The sequence below is a fragment of the Gymnoscopelus braueri genome, assembly GCF_963280865.1.
Source record: "Gymnoscopelus braueri genome assembly, chromosome: 8".
Classification (NCBI taxonomy): domain Eukaryota; kingdom Metazoa; phylum Chordata; class Actinopteri; order Myctophiformes; family Myctophidae; genus Gymnoscopelus; species Gymnoscopelus braueri.
The window spans coordinates 44069657-44076614 of NC_137609.1; positions in this window are offsets into that span (position 1 = coordinate 44069657).

Here is a 6958-nt window from a genome sequence, read left to right on the forward strand (position 1 = left end):
AAATAGCACATCTACAAGCTCACAACGCCTCGCAGAGCGAGGCGTTGTGAGCTTGTGGATCTTCTATTTTTTGGGAAAGAGGCTTGGTGTAGAGCGAAAAAAGAGCAGACCAAGTAAACCAAAAAAGTTTAATCTGAAACACAATTGTATACAATATAGAAGGGGTCCCTGCTTCATCTCTCACTCAGCTAGGGGGTCCTGAAAACGTTGAAGACCCCTGGACTAGAGATCCGTTTTTCATAAGATCAGACAATGATCTATTCTTCAGCACCAAGGACAGCATCCCTCCACTTAGACACGCAGTGTACTGCGGCCTTCAGCACCAAGGACAGCGCCACTCCACTTCAGTCTGCAGCCCCAAGGACAGCGCCACTCCACTTCAGTCTGCAGCACCATGAACAGCGCCACTCTGCTTCAACATACAGTGTACTGTGGCATTCAGCCCCATGGAGAGCGTCACTCCTCTTCAACACACAGTTCACTGCAGTCTTCAGCACCATGAACAGCGTCACTCCTATTCAACACACAGTTCACCGTAGTCTTCAGCACCATGGATAGTGTAACGCCCAAGTCCTATACGTAGGTGCTACTGTTAAGTGTAGTGTCAAAAGTCCTATACTTCTGGCACTATACTGGTTGCAGAGGAAGTTCTGACGTGTGCTCAAATACTGAAGGTCCAAGCGTCCATGGAATTCATACATAAAAGCTTTATTCTATGTAGCTTTAGTGCCAAACACTTTTAGCGTACAATACACTGGATACAGACATAAATAAACTTAAACGCACAGGATATAGACCATCAACTTTTCTGAACACAGTCAAAAGCTGTTTGCCTCTGCCACTGGCAACACCTGCGCTTGATTACAGATCCTCTTTAAGTACCTAGGCAACCTTGGCCATCAAGTTAGAAACAAGTGAAATGGCTCTTACAGATAGCGTCAACCGGCACTTTTTCATTTCAAGGACCCTCAGTTTGCGATGCATTAGGCCATAGACCTCCATATGAGACCATTTTCATGGGACTCCAACATGCACTGTAGAATCCTCAGTGTAGATTTAAATCTGAGGGTGTGCAAATGGAAACAAATGGGACCCGTTAGGATACATTTGGTTCCTAACTATCAATAATTTAGATTGGTAGCCCTTGGAATCCCCTTAAGAGGCATTACACTTACAGTAATTACCTAAAGTAAGAATGCATAAGTATTGTCATAACCAAACTCTGAACATACAGCAGTGCTTCTATAAATATATACCACCCACATGGGACGGACCTTCTCGACTCCTCGCGCCTCACTATGTGGTATCTATGGTAACCGCTTACTGTTGCACTTGTGTTGGAAGTGTGCTGTGTGTGTGTGTGTGTGTGTGTGTGTGTGTGTGTGTGTGTGTGTGTGTGTGTGTGTGTGTGTGTGTGTGTGTGTGTGTGTGTGTGTGTGTGTGTGTGTGTGTGTGTGTGTGTGTGTGTGTGTGTGTGTGTGTGTGTGTGTGTGGGTGGTGGGTGGGTGGGCGGATGGTTTGGTTTGTGGATGTGTGTGTGTGAATGTCAATAAGAGAGAAAGTTATCAAGTTATCACATACAGTATGTGTACAAAATACAGATATCTATTAGAGAGAATTCAACTGCCTCCCTAAGAAGGTTCCTTTGAAAACTTTGAGGTACACCAACTGTCCTCCCCCATCCTCTATCTCTCTATCCCCCCCCCCCTCTCTCTCTCTCTCTCTCTCTCTCTCTCTCTCTCTCTCTCTCTCTCTCTCTCTCTCTCTCTCTCTCTCTCTCTCTCTCTCTCTCTCTCTCTCTCTCTCTCTCTCTCCCTCACTCACACACACACACACACACACACACACACACACACACACACACACACACACACACACACACACACACACACACACACACACACACACACACACAGGAACAGAAAGGAAAAAAGCCATCTAGATTTATTCCAGTACAGTTTCTATGGCAACCGCAACATTTTGTGTGCCAATAAAGTAAATGTGTGTATGTGTATGTGTGTGTGTGTGTGTGTGTGGGGGGGGGGGGGGGCATCTGTTCTTGCTGCCCAAGTTGACCTCTTGCCCAAACAGTCAGAAAGTTTAGCTACAATGTACTACTGCACCATGGTGGCCAGCCGCCAATTGCTGGCAGCAAACAAAGCAAGGGGAATGAGAATAGATGGAGTTGCAGCACGGCAGGCAGTGACAAAGGAAAAGGACCCGCACCGACTATTGCGCTGCTTGTCATTGCTTGGTCTAGAAATAAAAAAAGGTTCTGCGTGATTCATCCTCTAATTCTCCAGACACAGAGCTGTTTGGCATGCACACATGGCTTTGGAAAAGCACACAAAAAAACGTGTATAGTATACCCATGGCCCAGGCACTCGCACACGCATACTATACATGAACCCACGTGTGTTATGCACACAGTACGCAAATGCTACACAAACACAGCACCCACACTAGCATGGAATCAAATCTCATATTCTAATATAGTTTCTATGGTAACAGCCGCCGTTAGAGCATGAGACAAAGTTGGTGTTTGATTTGAGATAACTTTTCTCGTCGTTTCTCACTTCTCTACTGACCTGTTAACCCACCAACAGAAAGTAATGTGTGTAGAAAACTTCTACCTCACTGGACTGCTGCCAGTAGCCAAACGTAAAGCTGGGCTTTCAATGACTCCAAGTTACAGCTTTGGTTCAATGTGGATGTCATGGTGGCTTGCAGAGAGGGTTTATTACTTATATTTAACTTACAGTAATATAGGGTGTGGGTGGGGTGGGTGGGTGTACTGAATCGCCAGAAGACGCTGACTCCATTGGTAGCATTGCTAGAAAATGATAACAAGCTTCCAGGGGACTACTGTAGTGCCATTTCAAAACGTTTTTCAATCATTTCAACCATTGGAATTTGTGATTTTAAACACAAGTATACATAAATAATAATACTCTGAAGACTGCTTTAAGACTACAAGACTTGTTGAAGTAGGCCCACGAAGCAAATTGAAAACGGTCATGCACAACGGTCATGCACAACAAAACAACGATATAAATAAAGTATACCGAGTGCTGGAAATTTTATTCAGTGGAAAGCTTTTGTCTCTTGTCAATGCTAAAATGTAATGGACGCACACAGACTCAACAAGTGCTTGCGCACACACACACACACACACACACACACACACACACACACGCACACACACACACACACACACACACACACACACACACACACACACACACACACACACACACACACACACACACACACACACACACACACACACACACACACACACACACACACACACATACAAATTAAGCAGTCATTGATATTTAGCTATTAATAAATACAAATTTATACTTCACTACGATCTAAGTTAAAATTCATAATTAAAACAATTGACTGGATTATGCAGCCTCAAGTCTCCAGGTCTCAGGTCTCCAGCGAGAACCAACCCTGAGATTACTTGGTCAATGCATCATCTATGCATTTATAATCGTCATTATGTAAAATGAACGAATCCATTAGCCAATGTTTTTACACTGCGCAGCGCTGCCTTGCATATGATTTTTTCCTCCCCTCCTACAACAGATGTAAGAATAGCGATGTATTATACAGTCTCTATGGTTACCGCTCGTCATTATGGAGAGGAAAAGCAAAGAGGGCATCTAATGTCAAGTCAAAGTCAGTGAGTGTGCAGAAGTTTCCGCTAGCTGACATGTCTCTGACTGGACTGATCTGATTCACAGTGACCCGGTGGTCATTTCAAACGCAGCTTATCTGTCAAGGTTGTGCTCAAGGTTTTTTTCCCCTCCAGTGATTTCATTTCAGGACGTAGAAGTTCATGTGGAACTTGTAAAAGTCAACCCACTGAAGGTTCCCACACCCGTTGGGTGATGATGACACAGTAGATGTACCTTTAAATGGATTGCAGAGGGTTGTGTTCGAGTGGTTCTGTATCAAATCAGCTTTGGAAGTTAAAACAGACATTACCTGGGGTTCCTGTTTCCAAGTGTCTTCCAAGAGGAGATAAGTCACCTTTAAGTTTCACACACACTCTCTCTCACTCTCATTTTCCCTACTACCCATCAATTCAAGATTCAAGATTTGTATTTGCTATGTCTCATATAAGAAAAAATATTTGGTTTCAGTTCCTCAACATTGTAGCAACAATGCCAACAATAACAACATATACAATTAAAGGGATAGCGCACCCCCAAAATGACTTTTTTTTCCTATCGATTAGTCACCCCATGGAGACTTGAATTCATGGATATTTTTTTGTTTTTTGTCGCATTCCTAAGCCAATAATTTGATGACTGGCAGCGGTTCCGGTAGGAGACACAGGTGACTAATCGATAGGGAAAAAAGTCATTTTGGGGGTGAACGATTCCTTTAAGCATGCATGACAACAAGTAGAGGGTAAAGAAAGTATATTAGTCACAGCATCCTTTTAGTCAGGGGATATTAAAACAATCTTGGAATAAATTCCTTACCAAAAAAAATCTTCACCAATGTGTTTGTAAAGGTGTTTAGTAACACATCTCACAAAGACTGAAATGCAGTCCCCCTAGGAGAATTTTTGACAGCTCCTTAAAGTTGGGGTACCCACCATAACCTTGGTTAAAAAAAAATCCCCCAAAAAATCAAAATTTAATTCTGTTTTAAGTAGCATGTAAGGTGTCAAACTAGGGTGTTTTTATGATTCTGAATCCATTGGAAGCATTTGTTTTGCACCAAAACCACTCCTTGGGCTAAAAACGGCCCAATCTCAATGGGCTTTTTACACAAAAAGTATACCTGGAAAAGGATGGCTATGGCCGTCTTTAGCCCAAGGAGTGGTTTTGGTGCAAAACAAATGCTTGCAATGGATTCAGAATGATAAAAACACCCTAGTTTGACCCCTCACATGCTACTTAAAACAGAATTAAATTTGGATTTTTTTTGGGATTTTTTTTTAACCAAGGTTATGGTGGGTACCCCAACTTTAAGGAGCTGTCAAAAATTCTCCTAGGGGGACTGCATTTCAGTCTTTGTGAGATGTGTTACTAGACACCTTTACAAACACATTGGCGAAGATTTTTTTTGGTAAGGAATTTATTCCAAGATTGGAAAATATTCTGCTAATATCCCCTGACTATTTGAAGTGTTTGAAGGAGCTGTGTGCATGGGTCCTACTTCTAAATATTAGACATAATATGTATGTGCACAGCATAAGTACTGTATATACTGTAAGCATATATTTACACAAATATGCATGTGCATTCATGTGTGCATATGTTTGTGTGTGCAATGTTAGATAAAGTGTTAGGTGCCTGTTTGATTGATGAGTGTGGGAGTGTGTTTCAATATAGTGTGTGAGGGGTGCTACTGTGCCGTGGTGTAGAGTAACTAAGTACATTTACTCAAGTACTGTACTTAAGTACAAATTTGAGGTACTTTTACTTTACTGGAGTATTTCCAATATTCAATACTTTTACTTCTACATCTCAGAGACAAATATTGTACTTTTACTCCACTACAATTATTTGAAAATAGCCGATATACAAGCTCACAACACGTCGCATTGCGACGTGTTGTGAGCTTGTAGATCTGCTATTTTCAAACATTTTAGTACTTTTACTTTTGGTACTTTAAGTACATTTTGATACCAATACTTCTGTACTTTTACTCAAGTAAATGTTTAATTCCGGACTTTTTACTTGTAACAGAGTACTTCTACATTGCAGTATTGATACTTTTACTTAAGTAACACATTTGAGTACTTTTTCCACCACTGTGCTACTGTGCGCGTGCACGTGTCAGACGCAGACATGCGACAGGCCTGTAGGTCTACAGATCAGGATGGCAACTCCAGCTTTAGGAAATGGCACATCTCTTGGAGTCGGTCAAACTGAAAGCATAACTGTGACTGCCAAGTCGTGATCTTTGTAGTTTGCCAAGAGCGGTGTTATAGTCGCCGCGTGTCGCTTGTGTAAACCCGCGCGCAAATCGATGCCAAGGCACCAAAAAGAGAAAGTTATTGGCAGGAGTCTTCCTATAATCCCCCCTCTATCTTTTCCCCCCTCTTTTCCATCCTTCCCTCCATCCCTCCCATACGCTCTGACTGTGTGTAAAGCCGAGGCAACACCCCGTGGGTCCCTTGTCAGCAGTCCTGGCTGTGTGTGTGTGTGTGTGTGTGTGTGTGTGTGTGTGTGTGTGTGTGTGTGTGTGTGTGTGTGTGTGTGTGTGTGTGTGTGTGTGTGTGTGTGTGTGTGTGTGTGTGTGTGTGTGTGTGTGTGTGTGTGTGTGTGTGTGTGTGTGTGTGGTGGTGAGCGTCTGTCAGTGCATCCCCATGTGCAGCGCCCACCGAGCCAGGCCAGAGACATCATTACTCTCTCTCAGTGGTGTAAAGTAACTAAGTAGATTTACTCAGCTTTGCAGATATAAATTATTAGATTATATGAAACATACATTACTTAAGCCCTATTTTATACCTAGGCTATTTGAAAATAGCAGATCTACAAGCTCACATGTAGATCTGCTATTTTCAAACATTTTACAAATTGTAGGCTACTTTTGGTACTTTTTGGTACATTTTGATGCCAATACTTTTATACTTTTACTCAAGTACATTTTGAATTCCAGACTTTTACTTGTAACAGACTATATTGCAGTAATGATACTTTTACTTAAGTAAAATATTTGAGTACTTTTTCCACCACTGTGCAGCACCCACAGAGCCAGGCCATAGACACCATTAGGGCTGTCATGATTACACATTTAAGTAGACGATTAATTGTCGCTAAAATAATTGCGATTAACGATTTAATTGTGTGTTTGGCATTGAATAAATATGAATAAAATGACATTTCTGTTTGCCTTTTAGGCTTCGTAATCAAACATTGCACAGGGTAGATATGACAACTAACTTACATTTACAAAGACATTATTGACATATTTAATAATTCTA